The sequence below is a fragment of the Plectropomus leopardus genome, chromosome 6, assembly GCF_008729295.1.
Source record: "Plectropomus leopardus isolate mb chromosome 6, YSFRI_Pleo_2.0, whole genome shotgun sequence".
In the NCBI taxonomy this organism is placed as follows: Eukaryota; Metazoa; Chordata; class Actinopteri; order Perciformes; family Serranidae; genus Plectropomus; species Plectropomus leopardus.
In genome coordinates this window covers 25,792,749-25,806,924 of record NC_056468.1, presented here as the reverse complement: position 1 = coordinate 25,806,924, position 14,176 = coordinate 25,792,749, and the positions used below count along the sequence as shown (strand labels likewise).

General features: G+C 39.3%; 1 protein-coding gene across 1 annotated transcript in view; it reads right to left on the bottom strand.

The window, feature by feature from the left end:
- The window catches only part of LOC121944011 (homeobox protein orthopedia B-like), a 67,140-nt gene that overhangs the window by 49,124 nt on the left and 3,840 nt on the right, over positions 1 to 14,176 (bottom strand). The window lies entirely within an intron of this gene.

Sequence of the window (14,176 nt, the reverse complement as noted above, 5' to 3'; positions counted from 1 at the left end):
GTCCCCTTTATATGACTCCCAACCTTGGCTGTGCGACCAGTTGCCTGATTTCTCATTTTGTTGCACTGCGACTGACAGTGAGCAGCTCTGATTGAGGGGATCCATTAGGGATCAGCCTGAGGAAAGCCTGTTTGATGGATGAGACCAGCAGTCACCTTCAGAGCTTGCTAACAACACCTGTATCCTCTCTGTCACACACACACACACACACACACACACACACACACACACAAGCACAAAGTTTTGCTGACATATAACAATTCCCACGTAGTGTGTAGAGAGTGAGAGACAGAGAGATTTTAAAAGATGAAAATCTATACCGTCTTATCAGCAGTGACTGCTCAGTTCAACCTTTAGCCAAAACTAACAATTGATGAAACTATTCTTGTGAAATGAAGGAGCCACGCTGGGAAAACAAACACTTATTCAAAGCCTGACTTTCTTTTTCCCAACGGGTGAAGATGACAACCATTAAAAGTTTTGCACAACTCAGACAACATTATTACTAGTTATGAGCAATTTAAATTTCAAGTCAAGTTTTGTTTTCATATCAACAAAACATTCAGACCATCTGTTAAACTGAAACTTAAGTATGTTGGGCTGACAAAATATTTTGGAGACATGGCAGAAAAATACAAACTGGACACAGAGAAGACCAGTAAAGTCAGCTGAGACAGATATTTTGTCAAGGACAGCTTAAGAATTGAGAGACACTAAAATCAACGTATACTGAAGACACCAGCCCCATAAAGATGCTGTACATCCAATTAAGAAAGTTTACAACTTAAAGCTATCATCATTAATAACCTAGAAAAGTGCACACAGTAAAGAGAAGATCTCCACCAGGCTGCCAACAGAGCTGACCATGGTCGCTCTGGACAATACACACGGCGCTGCTGCACCTGGTCGAATCATCCCTACAGGCTCTTCTACAACCAAGATGGTGTTAAAGATAACAAAACAGGTGTTTTTTTTCCCCTATCTAATATATTTCCAAACTTAAGTAGATTATAACATACTGGGAAGTTCAAAATGACACTAAACTTGGAAGCCAGTTTTTAAGGCCACTGAAATGCCACAATGTTGCAGAAGACTCTAGGCTTCTTGTTTTTAGTAATCCGGAGTGTAGTTACTTAAATGTACAGATCATAGGTATTTTAAAAGCTAATTTTAATGCTGGGCAGTATACCATATTTTTCTGCATCACGCAAAGTTGTTGATTTTCACTATACCTTCTGCAACATAATTTAATTTTTTGGCTGTTAAAACCTATCCTTCAATCTCATACTGCAATTGTAATGCAAGGCACTAAATAACTATATTAAGAGACATATGTTTTTATTTGCACAGCTCAACATATGAATGCATTTTCTTATAGGTGGTGACACATGCAGTGAAAAAGAGAATCATCTTGGAAATAGCCAACAAGGCAAGATGACAGAGGTAAAACAGTAGGCTAGTTGTTTTTAGCTTGTAGCCAATTACCTCAGATGCATTTTACTCAGTGATTTTGCTATGTGGTTTTGTTGATAAAAAAAAAAAATAAAACAGGTTTTTGTACCCAGAACAAAAAGTTCAAAATGCGTCACAGATATTAACTGTATTATGTATGATTAATTTGAAATCTGAACAGGTTTCTGTGGTGCAGTAGGGGGGAAAAATCACCACAGATTTTACACTGTTCTTGTTGCTTTCACAGGCTGACAAGATGATCTTACTTAAAATAATCTTGGAAACCGATCAACTTGAAAAAGTAAAGTCAACATAACTATCGATCTGAATTTGTTTACTTCACATCTAATTGTTAAGACTGCTTGAATTTTAGCTGTAATTACTTAATTTTGTTAAGTTATTGCAACTTAAAAATGACAAGTGAAATTACCTTGCTCTAGTGTTGCCAACTCCAGTAAATCAAGTTAGTCTGAATTAACTTGATTATGAAAAATAGGATTCTGTTTTCTTAACATGTTTTAAAATATACAAATATCGTTGACTAGTCTGCAACCGGCAGAATACAGAAAATTTATAAGTTGCAATAACTTCACAAAATTAAGTAAGTCCAGATTTTACAGTGTAACAGTTATAATAAGAGTCTGATGTCACCTGCTTACATACTGGTACTGTAGTGTTTTGAGTTGCTTAACATCATGAGGAAATTTTAAGATGAGCTGACATACAGCTGAAGTGGTGTTCATGCAGTGTTCATGCAGTAATAGTATGGCCTTGTTTTCCAAACAAGCCTTGGATAAATCACTGAGGTATATATTCAATTTTTCCAGGAAGTGGCAGCTGTTTTCACCACTCAGCAATATACAGTATGTATAAATGTATGTATACACCTACTGTATGTGTGTGAGTGTAGTGTCTTAAACAGTCTTCTGTGTGTCTCGCAGGCTAATTGCTCTCAGCAGTATTATCTCATTAGGGCCCATCAGCATTTGACATTTAAATACAGAGCTGCTAAAAGCCTCTCTGCTTATTTAATATTAACATTACCATCCATCACATCCTCCAGAGAGGCAGGGCAGGCACAGGCCTCGGTCTTGTTAGCTCCTTTTCTCCCGACTCCCAGCTCTTGGAGACCCTGGGTAATTTTTTTTCTTAAATCACCAATTGGTGCATTTAATAAGAATAATGTTGTTAATAGCCACAGCACAAATGTGGCAAAAGGGGAGAGCACAATTGTATTGCATGTGCAGTCAATGAACATGGAATGAAATAAGGAGGGGATGCCGAGATGAGTGAAGATAAGCAGGAAGGTGAAATGGAGGATGAGAGATGGAAGAGTAGGGAGGGATGGGAGCAGGTGAAAGAGAGGGAGGGAGGTCAGCAGAGCAGTGTTAGAGAGGGGAAGGTAGAGCCTGATGGGCACCAAATGAACAAATTATGACGGGCTCCATTTTGCAGGATGGGGTCACACACCCCCCCATCCCACCCTCCTCTCTCCTCCACTCCTCCTCTCTTCTCTTCTCTCTCTGACAGTTCAATTTCCCCCGCTCGCCTCCCTGCTCCTGCCTGCTAATTGTGAGTGAAGCCTTATCATTGGGCCCCCCATCCACCCTGGGTCCGAGGCATCGCGGTGTCTGTGAGAGGAGACTGGAATGTCAAAATGTTATCCGAGACAGCAAACAGCCAGAGAGACGGAGGTCACACACAATAAGACCGGACGTTCATCTGGATGCAGAAGCACAGGATGCACAGACAAAAGGAAGCCTAGAAGTATCTGTGCAGAAAATATAATTCATAAATTCATTTTATCTTGTCTGCAAATTTGTGAAACAAACAATCTCCACATGCTTTTTCTAGTGTTTAGCTTCTTGTCAGTAGTCTGAAAGATTGGCTGCAGCGAAGGATAACTGAGTGCCAGGTGTCAATCAAATACAATCATGAGAAAACACCTCCGTTACACTGGGGGCAATAAAACTGATCCAATAGATTCTGTTCTGAAACATATTGGATTTTGAGACTTAGAAAATCAAACTCACGCATTCACAGCAGGAGCAAATTCTTGGCGCTGGATTGATTCATGTGCTTTATAAAAATGGTACACACACACACACACACAGACACACACACACACACCTCTACCCAAATCTTGGCTGAGAGCACTTGACTCTCATGTGCAAAGTGGAGCTGAGGCATGTTATTTACAGACTAGAGGAGGCCATGTTTAAATGACACCTGAGGATAAAGCTCATCTCACACCAGTGCTCAGCCCTCTGTCTCTACTTTGTCATTTGAAATTGAAGCATTGCCGAAGAGCATTTACTCATGGTTTCCTTTTTAGTCGCACTGTTCCCCCTGTTCGCACGAGACAGAGACAGATAGACAGACAAGCTGAGAGATATGAGGCAATCTTTGCTCTGTGGGGAGCAGCTGGCTGTTGGATAGGTTGGGGTTTAAAGTGCTTTAGTGGTCAGCTGATAGGGCTGATCTAAGGTCAGAATAATCTGAATGCAGGAGGAACTATCAGAGACGACACAGGACAGAATCACTGACCCCAGACGTCCCCCATCTCAGGGAGCGAGATGGAGGGTAGGAATGGCATAGAGGGGAGAAGATTCAGAGCAAGAGCGGGAGAGAGAGCGCTCATCTATATTCCAACACTGGTAATGAAGGTTAATTCATTGGTTAAGGATTAACAAGGTGCAAGAGTATGATAGGCAAGCAGTTGCCTTCTTGAATATAGGTTTAAATCAACCCTATTATGCGTGATGTAATTTCAGCTCCAGAGCCCCGCCTTGTGGGAAAGTAATTACGCCATGACTTCAAGGAGTCTTCTTAAAGTAAAACTACAAACCTGTGGTGCACTGATACAAATCAGAGGTGGGCCATTTACAAGACAGACCTTCTCATTAAACAGCATGTCTACAAGTATCAGATAATAAAGTTTAATGTTTTTAAGACCTTTTCAAGAATATCTTAAACCAAATGTAAGGCTGATTTTTGGACAAATCTTTTTTTTTAAATTTTATTATTAAAGCATTTCAGGTAAATATAAAGGTAAGTGGTATATACAGTGGTGAATGTAGTACCTGAAAGGCAAACTTGAGTAAAAGTACAGAGATCCTACCAGAAAATGACTTTGGTAGAAGTTAAAGTCAAATATTCAAATATTACCTGAGTATATCTGATATCTACCTGATATTTAGTGTACTTAAGTACATTTAATATCCTAAAATTTATTTTGATACTTAAGAATTTAAAGTACAAATACGAGTAAATGCTGGTAATAAAAAAGCAAGCACTTCTTCGTTACATTAACACCTACTTAAAAATGGAGCCTATGATATACTTGAAGATAAACAAGGTCTTTTTTTTTTAACTTAAAAGGATTTTAAGAACAAAATCCAGTTTTCTTTCCTCCCATTCCTTAATTAGTCCATCTTTCCACCTTTCCTTCCTCCCTTTTGTCCCTATTTTGTAAGTAACCAAGATGTCCTTGACATCAGAAATGTGGACTTTAACAAAGAAGAGCTTGACTCATTTTGACAAAGAGAAATTACAAGATGGATAAATAAAATCAGATAAAATGTTTGTAGCAACTAAGACATCAAAAGTTCAAATTTAAGACTTTAAAGACCAGCAGACACACGGTTAAAATAATCACTACCTTCACAAGTCATTCCACACTGTGCAATTATGTCAGTACGAAAGTCATTTAACCCTATCTTAGATGCACTAATCTTTACATATTAAATACTCTGTCTGCCACTTACAGGTGTGAACATATTTCTAGCATCATTTTAGTGTTGTGTTTCTGCTGCATCCACTACACGTCAACTTGACAGAGGACAGCATGGTGTAAAAGCTGCAGGACATCTCTTGAATTTATTTAATGGAGAGAATTAAATCTGAGTTCTTTAAATGTTGAAATTGGGTTGTTAATTGTTCATTTAAGGGGAACTATGCCCATTTTCAAAATGTATACATGTTAGTCCTATGGTCAAAGACAGTCCAGATTATTATTAACTCTCCCAAATCCAAAAACTAGAGTGGTAAACCTCAAACTTGTGATGTCATCAAGTGTAAAGTGTGGAGCTGCTCCATAGACAATGAATTGGGAAAGATGTTCTAGAGGACACTGAGAACAGCCAGGGGAACGTTCTGAGTATATGGGTACATTTTTTGTTTCAGGACTGAGAACGCTATAATAGAATAGGCTAAAGTTCATTTGGCCATAAAAGAAAGCAAACAAACAAAATGTGGGTCGACAAAATCAGGCTACCATTCGTTGTCTATGGAGTAGCTCGAGACTTTATATCCTATGACATGACAAGTTTGAGACTTCTCAGGCGTCTGTGTTTGTTAAGGAATTGCTCATGCTCACAAATATTGATTGGATTTTCCTTGGCCGTGGAAATAACTTACTTGAATTGTTAATTTAGGTGGTCTTTTCCTTTAATATATTATAGGGGTAATGTAATTATACAAATCATTAGAACCGATCATTGTACTATATTTGACTACATTATAATGTTGATCTTACTGTAGGTGATCTTACAGTGCTTGACTCTTTATCTGCATTCTGTTAGGTAAAGGGGATGTACAGCAAGTGGTATTTTAAATTAGGCCTAATTGTACAAAAGCTAAACCAAATGCATATACCTCAAATCAAAACATGATTTAAGACCCATCCATACTTTTATAGTAAGTGGGATTCGGAACATTTACACTTAAAAATAAGATTACTCAATATTTAAAATAACCCATGGCGTATAAAAAAATGCATCTTTTTCAAGTCAAAGAGAATCTAAGGTCTTTTCTCACGTGGTTTTCCCCTCTGTCTCAGTTTTGTTTTATCTTAATACAAATTTTCACTGATTTAAAGTTACAAATAAAAGTTTTAATGTCAGAAGTGGCAAACCGTGTTAGTTCTGGTTATTAAAAAGTAGTATGATTAAGGATATACTTGTTCTACGCAAGTAGAGCTGCAAAAGTTAGTTGAATAATGTATTAATCGACCAAAAGAAAATTAAGTGGCAACTATTTTGATAACTAATTAATCATTCCAGTTGATTTTCTTTGTCAGTTATAATAGTATATTAAGGTTCTTTGGGCTTTGGACTCTTGGATATAAAAAAAGAAAATTAAAGGTTTTACTGTGAGCTCTAGGAAATTGTGATGAGCATTGTTTTCACAATTTTTTTTTTTTTTACAATTTTATGGACTGAGCGATTAATTGATCGATCTTGAAATTAATTGGCAGATTAATCTGTAATGAAAGTAAGTTTTAACTGCAGCTCTAGATGTAAGCCGTAACAAAACACTGATGTCTATTTGCATCCCTGGAAAAAAAGTATAGTATATAGTTATTGTTTAAGCTTAAAATTTGTATAAACACATTTTTGGGCGGGCAAATTGAGGCAAATATCAAACAGAAGATACACACGCTGTATTAAAAGCTCCAGTAATTTTTAACCGTGCAATCTTTCAATTTAACGAAGATCTTTGTCAGGCATTTTCAAACCATCACCATAAAGCACTACTCTGCTTTTAATACAGTTTGTGGATATTCTGTTTGATACATACCACATGACTGCAGTGCCCTCTGTTCAGTTCCAGCTGGGGACTTTTGTTTCATGGCCTGCCCCCCTCTCTCTAACCGTGTTTCTATCTCCACACTGTCAACTGTCAAATAAAAATTACATCAGGACTACCCGAGCAGATAAGAGAGGACTGCTCCTTTTGGAGCATTATATGAATAACCGGGCTTCAATACTGACACCTGAAAATATTAGTTGCGGTACTCTTTGACAGATCGAAAAAATGTACTTTCTTTACAAACTGACAAAATTAAGAAATGAATCTGCACATTCAGTTAATAACTGGGTTTGATCTCAGTGTGTGAGGAAATAAGATGGACCTGACCTCCAAGGCAAGCCCAGACTAACTAATGACAGCCTGAGCTAAGCTAATATTTCATCATCAGCTAGCCGGTGTTGGAATGATCTTGATGCTATTAGCAGACTAATGGCTAAATACTCCGGCACTGCTTAAAAAAGGAGCCCGCCACTGACACACTTAGCATCCGTTGGCTCGTTTAGCATGGACATAAATGAGCATGTGAAATGGAGACATGAGAGGGATGGGCACACCAGTGACCCCTACATATATACATGCACATCTATACAGATACATACACCACACACACACACACACACACACAAGCACAAGCACGGACATGGTGACCCCTACACGGTTGATGAGACGGGAGCTGATATGCGAGTCAGACGGAGCCACATTTGTAAAAAGCGATAGCCAATTACGGCAGCCCGGGCTGGGGGATAATAGCCTGCCTGTCAGGCTCTGTGTGCAGAGTATGCGAGTGCATGTATGTGTGTGTGTGTCTGTGCCTGAGCACGTAGTACCCAAGAGTGAATATCGGGTTCCTATTCTCATCTATTTGCCCTATATCTCCATTCCTTAGATATTAATTTCCGAGCAGTGCTGCAGCACAGGGCCCAGGTCGTTAGTGTGATTCATCTGGGCGTCAGCCAAAATGGGCATGAAAAAGACAGAAAGAGTAAGCCATGTCTACCAAAATGGGAGGCATATTTCTGTAAGATTTCAGCACCATGGAATAATGGGGAGGTTTTTATCTATAATATTCTCTATCCCTGCTTTAGATTACAAATGATGTGAGGTACTGGATGAAGCAGAACATAAAGATGGAAAATAAAAAGATTGGTGAAATATAAGGAGCATATTCCAGCGCATCAGAAAGAGGAGAAAGAACTACACTTATAACATCAGTGATGGTATCTTATCCTCTACATCGTAGATGATACTTAAAAGCACTACAACAAGGCAAAATCATGTGCCAAGCGGTGAATCTCAGTCACAAAGACATTCAATGAAATACAGCAGAGACAGACAGAAAAGGCAACAACAGGGACATTGGTTTGAAAGCTCAAACATCAGTGTTTGTCCTGTACTTTCCACAGACACATGATCTCCTCAAGGACTCAGCCCTGTCAGCCACAGTGGCCAGCCACCTGAAACAGAGGAATGATAGACTATCAGAGGAAGGGAAACTGTTCAAGGGAATTGTGTGGATTTAGTGGTCTAGTGCTGACACATGGCTTTGAGCATGGTAGAAAAGCACTTTAACTCTTCAGTGCTTTTATCGCATGTACACACTCCATAAAACATGGAGTCTATGTCGTAGTGTGGCTCACACAGTACAGCAACACACACACACACACACACACACACACATACGATATATATATAACACATGCATAACATTCGCTCAGAAGCAGCAAGGTTCTCAAAAGAACCCAAATCTTCTGTTTGTTCTTTCTTCAGAACAATTGTGGTATTAAAAAAAGGATGATATTTATTTGTAGGACAACACTGAGGTGAAAATCGCCCCATTTTCATCAACAAAAACCCAATGGAATTTTACACATTTTCACCTCAATTCGTAAAATATCGCTGTTTGGTCAGTGCTGTTCACTTCTACTTATCCTACTGCATTTGTTGTTGACATTCTGGGACGACATGTCAATTGACACTTGTTAAATGTGTTGTGTCTTTTCTGTGATGATGCTTTGTAGTGTCATTTAGTCACTTGTTAGAAATTGCCTGACACATCAAAGCTTCCAAATTTGTGAGTGGGGTATGAACTGACATATTTTATGCCATATTTTATACAAAAAGAGAAAGTCACTTAAGCTGGTGTTGACCACAGACCTTATTCCAGGCATCTAACTAAAAACCTATTCAAGAAATCCACTGACTTCTAGACGAGGGAGCTCGGAGTGCTAAAATGCTCACTAATATCTGGGGTTTATGACTAATTTCTGTACAGTCAATAAGAAAAGGCCAACAACAGATCAAGAAAGATTGTCAAAAAGCTTGTAAAGCCGTTTTTAACTGTTTGAATTCACATTACAGGTAACATAGCACATGACGTCATTGGTTTACACTTTACACAACTTTTGCATAAAGTTTCAAGATGTCATTTGTTCCTGCATTTGATGAGATTGGATTGAACAGAACTGACATTAACTTGATCTATTGTCAAAGTGCTTTTGTCCTTTTTCAGCTGTGAGCAGCAGTTTGATCACGCTTTGTTATCTGCATTCGTAGTATTTTTGCTATAAGCTCATTTCCAGTGGCAGGACCCACACAGACAGAGATTCATTCACCTAACCAGACTCCTGTATGCATAAATGCATTTTGTCCGTGCCGTTGCCATCTTATCATTTCCATAAAATCAAATCACAGAGAGTAAAAATAAAAAATATAAAAACCTACAGAATTGAAACACACTGCAGCACAAAAAAAATGTTATGGATCTGCTTTTTATAGCTTTATCTGATTGAATTTAAAGTGGTTCTCTATAAAAAAAATTGATTAACTGAAAATAAATTATTTTTCAAGGGCTGGCGGGATACAAGCACATGAATTTTAAATCTATTCTGAAGCTGTAAATAGTTTTACTCTTGTTGTTCATATCTATTTGTATTGTGATACTGGAGAAAAATGGTGACGATATGGTACATTCAAGTTTTGACAATATTAGTTTTCATCAGAAAGCCTCTCCTTGTGTATTTATATACATAATTCATATGTACTTAAAGAAATCCCAGACTGGAGCTTTAATGCTGAAAAACAAACAATGAAGTTAGAGCGTATCCTATGCGATATTCCCCTCTCTCCTATTCATCTCCGTAATAGAGATGCAAGCTCCGTAATGCTCGCTGGGAGCCAAGCATGAGATTGAGGATTTCTCACACGCCATGCATTATTCATAGTCCGGAGCAACAGAGTGTGTAAGATGAGAATTACACAGCATGAAGAGAACAGGGGAGAGGGGACTGAGGGGAGCAGAGGGGGAGGAAGGAGAGGGGAGCAAAGGTGAGAGACCGTGTGGTAGAGAAAGAGGTAAAGGAGAAAAGAAAAGAGCGAGACAGTGGACACTGTCAGACCCCCATTTCCTTTCCCTCTCAGGTTAACCCCAGGATTGTTTTTGGAGTTTGCGAACAGTGGGGTGGAGGAAATGAATATGGAACCAGGAGCCCCAGATAGCTCAACCAGATTGGCACACAATTTGCATTTGTTAAATGTGCGTCTTGTGAGTTGGTTTGTATTCCGAGCACAGACGGAGTAGTGAAAGGGAAATTTCAGGGTTCTGTTATGATTCGTGTCCGGCCTTCGTTCTTCATAATGAAAAACAATGGGAAGTGAGTCAGGGTTGGAATTGATTTGTTTAACAATCGAAATGAACAAAGTAGGAGGCATGGACCAAAATAGGAGGCATGCTTTCTTAAACGAAAGCTCGGGACCACGAAATTGCAAGATTGTGGCTGATACAATTTGACAAATGACTTGTACAGAATGATATAGAGCATTTTTCATCAGAATAATTGTTAGATGGATAAAAAAAAGATTTCATGTCCATTACAGTGCAAAAATATTCCTATGCTGACATACATGAGGCTGGCCAACTCTCTGTGCACTTAATTTACAGTTTAAAAAAAGTTCACAGAAAACGCAGGTACAATTGTACAATGTAAAAGTAATTTATCAGCAACCATTTTCTGATTGTAATTACTCAGGATATGCAATATGAAACAGTAGCAATAAAATTTTAGTTATTCCTCTAATGACCCCATTTGCTTGGTCTGAAAGCCTTTCACAGCACAGGACTAATGTTATTAGTGTGCCAAGTTAATGGAATATTACATTATATATTTTTTCCTTCATACTTAAATACATATGTGAGCATGTGTGTGTGTGCCTCTGTCTGTGCGCATGTCTCCTCAGATGCAGCCCTAATGACAAGAATGTGATGGTTACTGGCTTTTTAACTTCCCAGTGATGAAAAGCCAGTATTAATTTAGGCTACAGATTTCATTTGTTCCGAACAGGAAAAACAATATAAATCACTTTTAGAGTGATTAGAGAGAGGGTTGGATTAATCCAGGCCTGATTAGGGCATTATGCTGGCTTGTTATGGACACACAGGGTGACTGACGGTAATTACTGTCTGTAATAGGAGAGCACACACTCAGTCAAGGCATGAGCCACGGCACAGTGTGTGCGAATCTGTGTGTGTGTGTGCGCATAGTTTGACAGAAACTGGGGTTGATAATGTTTGCTTTTCACCAATTACACGTTGAAATATGTAGACTGTGTGCAATCAGAGCACGAGCTGAAAGCAGCCTTGTGTGAGAGACAGCCGCAGATATCGAGAGGAGTTTGCAGAGGGAGAGGTGAAAGAGTCATGGCTTTGTTTATGATTATTGATATCCTTAGACAAACATATTCACCCGGATAATAAAAACAGATGGCGGCAGGTAAGGCAAATATTACCCCGTGGAAAATTAGAGAGGTGCTAAATCAGCAAATCGAACCTCAATGCGCACAGACACACATGCACGAACCCGTGCACGCACACACCTGAGTCTAATCCATACACATAATATAGACAACAACAGAGTGGAGCATGTAAGTCTGCAAAAACTGTAGCACTTAAATTAAGGGATATCGTGATTAGTTTGATTTTCTCATCACTTCCGCACAAAAATAAAAGTATATATAAATCTGGAGTAATCAGTTTTATTTATTTTCAAGCTGCATTAATGCCATGGGTGTCTTGACAGCACTAGAACGCATACAGCAGATTCAGCAAAGCCTCCATATGCCAATATTGTCTTTATTATGGGGAATTTCCTGCAGGTGTAAAGCTAAATATCTTTTATAGTTTGGAAGCAGACATAAGGCACCCAATGAGATGTGTCCCATTAAAGGCATGGAAAATAAGTATGCATATTTAGCACAACGCTGCACATCTCTCCTCCAACTGCACTCTCCGTCCACCCAGAGCACTCCGTCTCTCTCCTCCATGCTCCTTTTCCCTTTCTCCCCCTTTCCTCTTTCTTTATGGTGGCAATTGTTCCTTTTCATCACATCATTGGTTGAAAGAGAACTTAAACACGCCGTTGGCTCAGCAAGAGCTCCACATGATTTGATAGGCTGAGAGCCCCCCCCCTCCATCGGTCCCTTTGGGCTGTAAAACAACAGTCTAGAAGCTTATTTTATGAGTGCACGCCTCTGCTCTTTGCATGTTTATGTCAAACATTTGGAACAAATGGCATCCATTGGCTGGAACAACACAGATAAATCTAGTCAATTCATGGGCAAGGAGAGCAGCACAGGCCACTGAGAAAGTGGCCCACTTGATGGCTGACAAGAGGAGTGCTTGCATTATTCAATTAATACCTGAAAGGGGTATATTTTATGCAGCATTTACTAAAGCATCCACTAGTCGATGTGCGCAAAGCACGCACAAATACAAACGTACACCCACACAAACACAGGGACTTGTGTTTGCATCCTGGGAAAAGACTGGACTCCCCTTCCATTTTGCCAAATCAAATATACAGTGAGAGCAAGCTAAAAGGCACTTTCAATCAGCCGCTCTGGGTCTGTCTGTCAATCTGGGAACAACAACAATCTAGCCTACTTGGAGTGGTCTAGTCAACATCCATTCCCCAATAAATTCAATCAGTGATGCTTTGTGTGTGCGCGTGTGAGTCGCGTGTTGTGTGTGTGTGTGTGTGTGTGTGTCTAAGTGCAGGTGTTTATGAGAGAGGCAGAGCGAAAGACAGAGACTCTTTCTGACAGGGTTGTTTTAAAACAACAAAGGATCATTTTAAAGTGACACCTGGATGTATAGAGGATGTTGAATATTCAAGGGAAAAGATATAGACACATCCAGGTTGGAAATACAGAATAAATTTTACTTTGAGTGTAATCCTGTTCCTCATTCACAGTGACAATAGGAATCTCTAGTCCACCAAATAATCTTAGAAAGCCAAGTAGCAGAGTTAACAGCCTGAGCTAATGACATTGATGTGGAGGGCTGCACGCTGGAGTGATTGTCTGACTGTTTGAGACCCAAAAGCAGTACTAGCAAGCTCATCATGGACCCACACTCTCATTATTTGGCCACAAATGGAAATGCAAATCGCTCGCTTTGCTGCGGACGCCTCAAATTTATTAAACTAAAAGGTTTAATTTCCATTTTTCTCTGCATCAGCTTTATTTATAAATGTCGTGCCCTATGAAGACCCTGTTATTTTCTCCCTCTCCTGCAGGCTCTTAACAAATCTGCTCATTAATATGGAAATGGAGAATCAATCGCTTTTCCGGCGACAGAGCGCCGTTTCCCTCTGCGGTGTGTAATCTGCTCTGACTGGTCAACAGCACAAACAAATCCGCCTGCATACACACACCATATACAAAGCTATACATTACCACATATCTAAATACAGAAGTTATATCACCATCCACATCGTTATTTAAGAAAAATGCATTTTACTATATGGTCATAACATCAGTTCACAACTGAATTTTCCAGCCCATCCACATGACTATCGGACTACTGCCAGAATGACACCAGATGTTGCAGCATTAATAACCCATAATATCAAGTCCTGCTTATCCAACCTTTTCAGAGCCCTAAAATAACACTCATAGACCTTAATGAGATCTAATTATGCACAAGGTTCTTATTCAGGGCAATATGACGATAATTGCATCTGCGGCTTTTAACACTTGGTCGTCATTTTGGCCAGTAAATTGCTTCGCTCTTCCTCTCCATCTGTCTGTCTGTCTCTTCTTTCTGTCTTTCCGCAGTCAACAGTGGGGAGTGAACTAT